This window comes from Brassica oleracea, chromosome C4 (genome assembly GCF_000695525.1).
Source record: "Brassica oleracea var. oleracea cultivar TO1000 chromosome C4, BOL, whole genome shotgun sequence".
NCBI classification, from domain to species: Eukaryota; Viridiplantae; Streptophyta; class Magnoliopsida; order Brassicales; family Brassicaceae; genus Brassica; species Brassica oleracea.
In genome coordinates, this window is record NC_027751.1 from 20808962 (window position 1) to 20820893 (window position 11932).

Here is an 11932-nt window from a genome sequence, read left to right on the forward strand (position 1 = left end):
TTTGGTGCTTAAAAGGAAATAGCTAGACTTAGGGTTTTTATTCAGGAAACTTGGGATTACAATCCTACAGATGCCTAATGAGTTGCATGCATGATAATGTAAATCTCAACTACTTAATCAACGAGTCAATCAGCTCTCGCATGTTTGGACTTGTCTATTAACTAGATCTAATGATCTCTCAACTATCGTTTGTCGATCAATTAAAAAGTGTCGATCGATGATCCTATAGGGATATCGATCGATTCACCTTTCACTCCGTCGATCAATTATTCAATAATGATATCGATCGACGCGCGTCTAGTTATGCTTTATGCGCTGGTTGAATGGTAGCTTACTAAGCTCACTAGATCAGCTCTCGCCTTATTCATAGCAAGAAACTTAGCTCAGTTAGAATGGTTTCAAAGAATGAGGAACCCCGGTTGACTTGAGTGCACAGGTTATTCTACGACTTCGATGACGAAATCGAGAAATAAGGGGCAAACTGTTGGGGAAAAATACTCCGGTATCACTTCCTCCAACCTCCAGGCAGGACCCAGACCCTCGGGTCCCTGATAAGGGAACGCTCCAGGTCCCCGCTAGAAGGAACCCTGAGTTCGGTCCCTGGAACCGAGCTCCCCTTCAAGAAATGGAAAACTTCCGATAAAGAGAACCTTCCATATTTCTGAATATGGAAGAGTTTAACCCAAGGAAACCGACTCCTAGACGACTATATAAGGACTACTAAAACTCTAACGCAAGGGATCGACTTCTCCAAGGCTTAGAGACTAGAATTAGGTGGCTAGAACTAGGGTTCTTATTCAATACCTTGTAACATCCCTTGTTCCTGTTTGTCTGATTAATAATACGTCTCTTCAAGCCTATCTCTTTATTGTCCTCTCTAAATCCTCACGAAGTACATACAAATTCATCTGGTTTACCAACTTGTCCAACATTCCGTAGTACTCACAAAGAGCCTACACAAAAATCCCCTAAAAATTTGGCGCTAGAAGGAGGGGAGTAATCTAACTACGCGATGATGACGATGGATGAGCACGGCGAACCAACTGAAGCTGCTCAAACAACAGCTTAACTTCAAAAGCGAGTAGACGGCTTGCAAAGCCAAAGCACCGACATGCTTCAAGCCCGGGAAACCACCGGAGAAAACCCCGGCCTCTCTTCAGAAGTTCAAAGTCTAAAGGAGAAACTTGATGAGCACTCCAAACAGCTGGAGCAAAGCGCCAAAAATCTAAGCCAGCTTCATTCGGAGAACACTGTCCTCCGGGACCAGAATCAAGCCCTCAACGCGACAAGCAACAAGAAGCGTCGTTTCAACACCCGGGTCCGACCCATGGGAAATCTAAACACGCCCATCACCGAGGGAGGTACCACCGACACGCCTCCTGCACCTGGGGCAGCTCGGGCAGCTCGGGAAGGGACCGAGAATCCTCAAATTCATGACCTGGAAGAGAACGATTCCGAGCCGGAACCCGAGAAAGAAGCACCTGAGAGGGCCACAGCAACAAAGTCCTCCATAACCGCCTACCTGGAACAAATATTCTCTAAGAGATTCGATGCCATGCAGTCCATGGTAGAACGCCTACCAGGAGTAGCTCCCCCAATTCGGAGGACCAACCTGGATTCCTACGACGATACCCCTTTCGTGGAGGATATCTCCTCAGTCGAGATGCCTAGAAAGTTCTCCTTCCCCAGCATCAAGATGTATGACGGTACCGGTGACCCCGACGATCACATCCCATAGTACAAGCAAAGGACGTTGGCGGTTGCACTCCCTAAGGAATCCCGCGAAGCCACGATGTGCAAAGGGTTCGGTTCCACTTTGATCGGACCTGCCTTGCAATGGTACATCAATCTCCCTACCAGGTCCATATCTTCCTTCGCGGGCCTGAGCGACAAATTCGTGGATCAATTCGCAAGCAGCAGGAGCCTGAAGAAGACTTCGGATGGCCTCTACGAGATCCTCCAGCATCGAGTGGAACCCCTGCGAGACTACATAGCCCGCTTCAACCAGGAGAAAGTGGCGGTCCCGGAATGCAGTATCCCTACTGCGATCTCTGCCTTCAAAAGAGGTCTACTTCTAGATGGGGGGGCTATATAAAGAGTTGACCATGTATCCCTGCAAGACCATGGAAGATGTATTGTCCCGAGCCTGGGCGCAAGTAAAGTGGGAGGAAGATGTTGCTAGCCGCGCCAAGGCTCAGCCAAAGCAGGACCAAAGGTCAGCCCGATCAGATCGAGGAGACCAAGAAGAAAGGTCCTCCCAAAAAGGATCCAAGAACTCTGGTAGTAGAAACAGGGGCAGGTTCCAGTACCGGCCTCAAGAGATGGAAGAAGGGATGTCGGTATCTACCTGGCCCGATATCTCCCATCTCTCAATATCAACACCAGAGCTGGTCAACACACTAAGACAGATGGGCCAACAGGTTAAATTGCCTCCGAAGATGAAAGCACCTAACTCGTTCCGGAACCCAGAACTTTGGTGCCGCTTCCATCACGATCATGGCCACAAAACTGAAGATTGCATCCCCCTGAAGATCGAGGTCAATGAACTACTCCAGAAGGGGCATCTTCGAGAATTCCTCTCAGAGAAAGCCAAGGCCCACCTCAGCAAAGAGACAACAGGTAAATCCAAAGGAGCCGCACCAGCCTCACCACCTCGCCAGGACCGGGTGATCCACGTCATATCCGGAGGTTCAGAAGTAGGCGGAGTAACCACGCAGCCGCAAGGAAAAGCATCCGTAACGCTAAGAATGGTCTGGAAATGACTCAACCGAAGCACCTACTTCTAGGCACCGACGAGATAAGCTTCTCAGCTAAAGAGCAAGAGAAGATCCTAGCTCCCCACCATGATGCCCTAGTTATCTCTCTCACCTTAGCAAACTGCTTGGTGAAAAGAATACTAGTAAATAACGGCAGCTCCAGCAACATTATCTTCCAGATGGCATACCAAGATCTAGGGCTGGAGGAGAGCATCCTGACGCGCAAGGTGACCTCACTCATCGGATTCAGCCACGAGGTCAAGCAAACGGCTGGAGAGGTTACCCTCCCAGTATACGCTGAAGGAGTCAACATGTCCACCAAACTCCTGGTCGTAGATTGCCAATCGGCATATAACGTGATCTTAGGACGACCCTGGATCCACAACATGGGAGCAGTCCCTTTGACCCTCCATCAAATGGTGAAGTTCCCTACACCCTGGGGCATCAGAATAATCAAAGGAGACCAGGAGAACTCTCGATCCTGCTACCAGACCACCCTGAAGGGGAAGACCAAGGTCTTATAGCAATTACAGAGAAGACCTCCGACCCCGCAAACCTGGGGATCAGAGGTCAATGACACACGTAACTGGGGGTCGTTTCGGAGAAGCCGAACCCTGGATCATTCCAAGAACCCGAGGAATCCTCGGAGAACCGATGTCGACCGCTCCGCATGGTCTCCTCCGAAGCCCTTCAAAGTTGCATCTGCTCGCAAGACCTGGTCCTCGCAGGACCCTCGTCCCCCACCTCACATAGACAAGATCACCAAGAACCTTATCAGGTATCAGCCAGTGGTCTCACGGGTAAGCGAGTGGGGCATGAGTATTCCAAGGAGACTTCCTCAGAGAGTATATCAGACGGGTCCGGAGAGAAGGGCGCCCCGCAGACACAGGATGGAGAAACTTAGCCAGGCAGGAGACCTCCGAACCTGGTCGCTCCAGTGGATGAATGTGACTACACGTTTCATGGAGGTGCTTAAAACCTTCATCAGCAGGAAACAGTGGTCCCCGAATACTGAAGGCCGGGGCATGAAACGAGTCTCGACCACGGTCCCTAGACCCAAGAAAGAGGCAGAACTCTGCAGAAGAAGGAGGAACCCTCCAGCAAGGACGCTCATCCCAAAAGCAAGTCAAGACCTGCGGGTCACTTAGCAACAAGAGGTAAAACATGGCCTAACCACCGGGGCACCTCGCAAGCTGATATCTTGTACGGTCTTCGGACCATGATTTCTATTAATTATCTTATCTATTATTTAAGAATTATGTTTTTCTACTCCTATGTACGCTGAAACGTCTCCGGACAAAGCTTATATAATAAAATAGTTTCGACTATAAAAGAGTAGTAGGAATGCCATAATACTTAAAGGGGCAAATGAGCTGGATCAGGTCCAAGAGACCTTCGATCCTGGCCAACCCTTAATGATAAGTGGTATGACCACGAAAAAACAAAACGGGTATGAGATATAAGGTAGGAATGGATCTGCGCAAGCCTGAGTATGCCGTCAATACTACCTAAAACCCATGTATAGCCTCAGGCATATCGGGGTCCCAAACAAAAATACCAAAAATGTGAAAGTACCTGTATTAAAACGCTACGTGCTAAAATAATACAGGGGACACGAGGTATAATTGCCATCGAGCAAGTGCAAAAGTCCGGGAGCACCACATAATATTCTACTTCTCCAGACGTGGAATGTAGCAAAGTCTGGCACTTGGGTTTTCACACACACCAGCACCCTCTAAGTCTGATAGTGGCTTTCAGTAGAAAGCATCATGCAGCACGAGAACTCGATAGTGACCAGCTTACGAGCGGTAGAATGCGATACCCCAACAGGTACCGGTAGTGGCCTCACCTAGGATGGCAGAGTACAGTCCCTTTAAAACCTTAATTCTGGGTTCTGAGAAAGAACTCCGGGCTCAGACAGGCCTCAGGGCCAAAAACCTATTTGGTTCCCTAAAAAGACTTCAGGGTCCAAAAACCATGTGTCCAACTCAAGACCTCAGGGTCCAGAACCCACAGGTTCCCCAAAACGACCTCCGGGTCCTAAGCTTATCAAAACTCTCCAAGTTACTCCAGGGTCCTAGAGGAGATCCAATTATGCGAGACCCATAGGGTCACCAAATCATTCCAGGGTCTAGAGGTTCTAAGGAATCTAAGCACCCAGGATCCATAGGTCCTCCGACGATCATGACGTCTAGAGCCCATGCGGCCCAGGTCCTATAAGAGACCCTCGAGCAAACAACGCTTATCTTAACAACCCTTTGACTACGATTCATGAGTCAAGTCTCAAGACCCCGAGGTCATCAACCTGCATTCTTTCGAAAGAGAAGCAATACGAGTGTCATCTACGAAAGCTAAAGGTCCCAAAGACGAAGGACAATCAAGCAATCATGAGATGCAAATCTAGATAACATAGGGCCACAACTTGGCCATGGTTCAGTTCAGCAAAACAAAAATAGAGCAGGCCGAGAAAGGCCGTTATTACGAAAAAAAAGAAAAAACAAGAGTTCAAGAATAAGATCCCCCAAGCCTCAAATCTATGTCCATCCCGGAAAAATGAGGAACGGCAGGCTCGTCCTCAAATGTAGGAACCGGAGCACCTTTGTTCTGAGCTTCCTCCAGGGCTACCATCTTATATTGCTCCAAAGCCTTGGCCAGGTCCCATTGGTTACTCTTCTTCTGTAGCCACTCTCTCATCAATTCCCACCGAGCAGTGACTCTTGCCCCATTTATGGCCATCACCATCTCAAGCCTCAGAGTCTCTATGGTCTCCTCCAGCTCCTGGTTCTTCTTGCCAATACTCAACGCATCCACTCTCTGCTGACCTCTCCGCATCCTTTAGCTTGTCTTTGAGATCACGGATCTCCATCTCGCGGGCTACACATTGAGCCTTCTCCTACGAAACTTGAAGCTTCAAATCATCCAGCTCTTCTTGGCTAACCAACGAGCCCTCAATGGACAACCGCTCTCCAAAATGAAACAGCTGGGAGATGGTCTGCACGGAAACCACAGTCTCCTATCAGAAACCGGAATAGAAAGAGGTCAAAAGCGCTACAACGTACCCGAAGAAGTCCCCCTTGGAGGACCTGAACAATCTCCAATGGTTCTCCCGAAGGAAGATTGGTGCCATCTTGAGGAAACACCTGGAGATTCAAGTCAGACAAAGCCGTAGCAAGACTTACCACAGAACGCGCAGTCTTGACTGATCGCTGTGAAGATTGGGTTGCCATACCTCCACCCCTAGATTTTTTGGTCTGAACCAGGGCGTAAGGTTCAATCTTCACTGTCGCCGCTCGACGACTGCCAGTAATCATCAAGTCGTCTCCGGATACTGTCCTGCTCGCAGAGCCTTTCTTTGCAGACATCACCTTGGCCGCCTCTTGATAGGCCGTGAAAGGATCGTTGCTAGTGTTCCCAAACATGTTCCCTGCATAAAGAATCATTAGGAATCCAAACGAAGGAACATTCAAAGTGCACCAATCGGAAGACGCTTACCCCAGAGGCTGCTACGGTGTAACGTGCTGTCACTAAGTAAGAAAGGTACTTGACGACGACTAAGGGGAAGCTGGCGTGCTTGAACAACGGTATCCTATCCCTCTGGAAGAACGGGGTGCGTTCCAGCTGCAAACATAATAAGAGGGTAGATCAAAAAGCAAGTATAACCACGAGTATCCCCTAGACCTACCTATGAAGTTCCAGTGATTGGAGTGTCCAGAAAGCGTCAGGAAAACGTATCGTTCCGGCCACTTTTTACTAAAAGCGGACCCTTTACGATCACCCTTTTGAATCTCCTCCACAATAGGCAATCCGCTACGAGGACGAAGATGAAGCCGACCCTCATTTCCGTTCAGAGGAGCCAAGTGATAAGAGAATAAAACCTCATTGATCCCAAAAGATAAGTTCTCCAGGTCACCCAGGTTCTGAATAGCCACGAGTAGTCTCTAGGACGGAGGATTCAACTGGGAAGGAGAGATCTCGAAAAAATCACATAAACTCGCTACAAGCGCCGAGATCACTCCTCTAAAACCAATATCGAAGAAAGCCTCGTAAATAGCTATCTGCCCCGGGATGAAGCTAGAAGCCCGTTCCTCCGGCGCTGGTATCCGAAGAATAGTGGAGAAGGAGAGAGAATATTTCCACCGCCATTCTACCAGGTCATCCTCACTCACAGAAGACGCAGGACCTATCAGTGGAGGAGACGCGTACGCATATGGAAGGGGGGGGGGGCTGCCAGGTCATACTCTGATCCCGTGTCCGGATCGGGAGGGCTGTCGTATCGAGAAACTGGAGAATCTATTCTTCTCTTCGAACCAGCCCTATTGGTCATCAAAGGTGTCGAAGAGGCAGATCGTTTGGACATGGTCAATCGGATCCTAATCACTGGCGTCCACAGTAAAATGAACAACAATGGGCCTAGGGAATCACGATGGCTAAGCTAGAAAGGCGTAAGCAAAGAAGGAAGAGAAAAAGTACTTGAGTCGAAGATATGGGAAAGCAAGAAGCGCAAAAATAAGAAAGAGTAGGCAGAGGAATATATACGAAAAGAAGGAAAGCCGTTTTAAATTCTTCGGAGGAAGTCGTACGTCTCAGCAAATCTCGAACCGCGCGATTTGAAATTCAAAATTATTTCCTTTACGCAAAGGGAAGAAAATATCAGTCGGATATCTGATATTAAAGAAAGGAATCTTCCAAAATCAGAAAGACTCCTTAATCCCTCCGACTCTCCAACCCGCGCGTGGTTTAAAATTTTGGAGCTTTAGCCTCATCATCTCCAGAAGATAAGAGAAGCTACTACTAGACTCCGATCAAACACGAAGGAACCGATCCTCACCTAGGTTCAGAATGAGTTCCGGCTTGAGTGGAACCCAGGATAGCAAGACCAATGGAACGAGGTCCTGCCTAAGGGGAGCCTGCTAAGAATGAGGAACCCCGGTTGACTTGAGTGCACAGGTTATTCTACGACTTCGATGACGAAATCGAGAAATAAGGGGCAAACTGTTGGGGAAAAATACTCCGGTATCACTTCCTCCAACCTCCAGGCAGGACCCAGACCCTCGGGTCCCTGATAAGGGAACGCTCCAGGTCCCCGCTAGAAGGAACCCTGAGTTCGGTCCCTGGAACCGAGTTCCCCTCCAAGAAATGGAAAACTTCCGATAAACAGAACCTTCCATATTTCCGAATATGGAAGAGTTTAACCCAAGGAAACCGACTCCTAGACGACTATATAAGGACTACTAAAACCCGAACGCAAGGGACCGAATTCTCCAAGGCTTAGAGACTAGAATTAGGCGGCTAGAACTAGGGTTCTTGTTCAATACCTTGTAACATCCCTTGTTCCTGTTTGTCTGATTAATAATACGTCTCTTCAAGCCTATCTCTTTATTATCCTCTCTAAATCCTCACGAAATACATACAAATTCATCTGGTTTACCAACTTGTCCAACGTTCCGTAGTACTCACAAAGAGCCTACACAAAAATCCCCTAACAAATACTAATGACAATTATCACAACTCAGCAATCAATAGTTGGGGCTAATCCCTCCTATAGTTGGGGCTAATCCCTCCTAGGCAACCTAAGAAATCTAATATGATTTGTTAAGTAGGATGGTTTAATGATTTAAATGTAAATCGCAGTTTTTATTGAGCAAGTGTTTGCTCATCTTGATTGGTTGAGGTTTTGGTGCTTAAAAAGAAATAGCTAGACCTAGAGTTTTTATTCAGGAAACTTGGGATTATAATCCTACAGATACCTAATGACTTGCATGCATGATAATGTAAAGCTCAACTACTTAATCAACAAGTCAATTAGCCAATTCAGAGCTTCTCCAGCAAGTGAGTACTTGAAGAGCTTGCATAGGAGGTAGTCCTCAGAGACTCCTTTGACTTTAATAGCAGATATCAGATCCTCGAACCTCTCCAGATGGTCCATAGGATGCTCGTGAGATAACCCATAGTAGGGTATCTGTCCCACGAGTGTGTAGTATTGCGCCTTCAACTCGAAATCCCTCTGAATAGCGGGAGGACGAATGGCTGATCTGTTGGTGTAGAACTGATCTGGACGGTTGTAGTCAGCCAAAGTTTTGGGGCGCGCAGCCTCATCTACATGTAGAGTACTTCCTGTAGCATTAGCATCAGACTCAGGGATTGCAGCCCCCTAAGCATCTATCCTCTAACCTACTGCATTACGCAGATGACCTTCCTGTTCATGCAGGTCTCCTCTATCATCTCGTACAAGTATCAAAGTCGCAACCATGTCTTGCGGCTCAGTATCGATCGATGTTTAGGATGGAGTATCGATCGATGTCAGATGAAAGATGTCGGTCGACAGAAGATGAGTGTGTTCGGTCGATGGTGGTGAGCGAGTATCGTTCGACGGGACTAGTGTTCCGCGTTCTGACAAACTTAACGAAATAAAGATGGTTGTTCGTGAGCTAAAGCTCGGTCTTAAGATGGCTCAAGATAGGGAGCGTGCCAACGCCGCCCAACTGACTGTCACCGTAAAGTTGGGGAATCAGGCTGCTACGCTTGAAGCTCGTCTGTGGGTTGTGAGCAACGAAAGGAGATCGGCCCTTGAGCGAATTTTCGTTCTGGAGGTGAAGGTTGAATCTTCTGCCAATAAGTTTGCTGATGACCTCCGCCGTGCGATCTACGCTGCCAAGAAGGTTATGGGGGACAGCTATCTGGAAGTGTTGGTTTCTCTGAAGGAAAAATGGGAACAAAAGAAGGCGGCGGCTGATAGTGAGGCTCGTCTTCGGGAAGTTGTGGCCAACATAGATCTCTTGAAAGAGATTATGAGAAACAATCTCCTGGCTTCGGATGAGTTGTTGCGGCTTCAAGCAAAGGAGGTCGAGCTCGGATCTGAAGTTGATGTGATGGCGACCTCAAATTTCTCTATTGGGAAGCTCGACATGCCCCAGATTTTGGAAGATCTGCCCGAGGATTTCTTTGCTAAGGTTCCTTCTGCAGCGGATGGTGCGGCGAAGTGCTCGGATGACCGGTTTGAGGACGGTGAATTTGGCATCGAAGAATAGATTTTTTGGAATTTTTTTTTTGTTTTTTTTTGCTTTTTTTGCTTTATTAATATTTTTTTTATTTTAATAAAGAAGGGATCGTAAGTCCTGATTTGTTTGTCGCCACTCTATGTTTCGTGCGAGGTCAGCCTTTTGGGGGCATGTGTCGATTTTTGTAAATATTCTTATCTACAGTTTCGATGTAACGAAAGATTTTGTTTATTAGTTTTGTCGCGCTTGTTGGCGGAGTTGGCCGCGACCGAGGACTTGATCAGGGTCTTGGTTTTTGGTCAACTGTGAATTTTATGCGATTTCCTGATACGAGAAATTTGTTGTGCTCGAACGTCTAGGGATTGTATTTGCTAAGATGTTGGATTCTGTTTCGTTACAAATTAGTGAAAGAAAACAGTCTTTGATATTATCGAGCTGCTGTTCCTTGGGTGTTACGGTGTGTCTACTTTGAGTTCTGTTGGTGGGAGGAGACTGAACTCGTGTCGTGAGTTGCCTACGTACCCTCGTCGAGGGATCAAGTCATAACGTAGTTCGATTATTTCTCTGAGGACAGGGTCGGTTGTTCATGTACGTAGGTACGTCTGTTTGTTAGCTTTGGTTGTGATTAAGGTTGTTGTTCGATGTCCTTAAAGCTTGCGAGGTAGCATGTCCTGGAGTTTTTCTGGCTTCCTCTGATAGTTTCGACTACTTTTGACGTTGGGAACTTCAGGCAGTGGTGATATCTCGAAGGAACTGCCTTCATGCTGTATAGCCAAGGTCTACCAAGGATTGCATTGAATGGAGCTGGACGGTCTATCACGATGAATTCTACGATTTTTCTGACTTCTCCGGCGGTTACCGCGAGCTCGATTGATCCGAGAGAGTAGGTGTTCTCTCCTGCGAAGCCAATGAGGGGAGTTCGCTCTTGTTTTAGGAGTGCTTTGTTGAATCCTATTTTCTTAAATGCTTCGTAGAAGAGGATGTCGGCCGAGCTTCCGGTGTCGATCATTACTCCGGATAGTTCGCAGCCACCGACGTCGATTCGTATCACGAGAGCATCGTTGTGTGGTTTATCGAGGTCTGCGGTTTTGTTTTCGTTGAAGATGATTTCGTGATCAGGACCTGTTAAGGGTTCTCTAATTCCTACATTGTTCTCAGCTCTCCTTTGGTATGCTTTGATTGAGTTGACTGAGTTGCAGAACTTCGAGCCTCCATAAATGAAATCGATTCTTTTCGTACCCTCGTTATGGGCCGGGAAGTTCCATCTATTAATCAGTGCTGGTCGGTAATGTCTCTGCCCCCCAGACGGATTGCGATTGATGGTTTGCATTCTGTCTTTTTCTGAATTGGTTTCTCCAAGAGCTCGCGAATTTTGTTCATTTTGTTCTTTCGCTTGAAGATGAAAAATCTCATGCTAGGAGGTCTTGTGTTTTGGTTGTACTTCGTGACCTGGGGAGGAGGGGTGTCCTCGTCGGTTTGGCTCTTGGTTTCGTAGGTTGAGTTGCTGTTTTGCCCCCATGAAATCATGTCGACCCTTTTATTTGGAGCCGGGGGTGGAGAGATTGGTGATTCCTGCTCGATTTCCCTACCTTGTTTGTTCGTTGGGGATTTTACTTTTCGATTGGATTTTGGAGTCATAGGCTCCTCTTCTTCTTTGGCTTCTTCGTTAGTTTTCTTATTTTCGTTTTGGTTGCGAAGTGCAGCTCGGCATTCCTCGGTTGAGTGGCCTTTTGCGGTCGTGGAAGGCGCTGTATTTTCTGAGGTCATATGTCGACGACTTCTGCGGCGAGTTATTTACTGAGTAGGAGTGTTGTCCCTTGGTGGTTGGTTCTTTGGGGGTCGCCGGCTTTTTGATTGCATTATTCTTGTTCGCACTGTACTGTTTGTGGGAACCGAAATTTGCACTGTGTTTAAATAAGGAAACTAGGAAAACCCTAATTTCCCAGAGGTCTCGGATATCTGCTAATACCACACGCCAAGCAATCAAAACACGAAACGAGAACAGTAATGAAATAAGAAATCAAAAAAGAGAGCAAGATAGTTCTTATTCCGAATCTGCGTTTGAGCGTTTACAACAAGGTAAGTGCCTGGGCTACGAGAGCTGTCGGCGAGATTCCTAGTTCTAAAACCCTAAGACGGCAAAAACCTAATTGAGTCGCAGCTCGAATAGCAAAAACT

General features: G+C 47.3%; 1 pseudogene; it reads right to left on the reverse strand.

The window, feature by feature from the left end:
• The window catches only part of LOC106338353, a 44926-nt pseudogene that overhangs the window by 13572 nt on the left and 19422 nt on the right, over positions 1–11932 (reverse strand).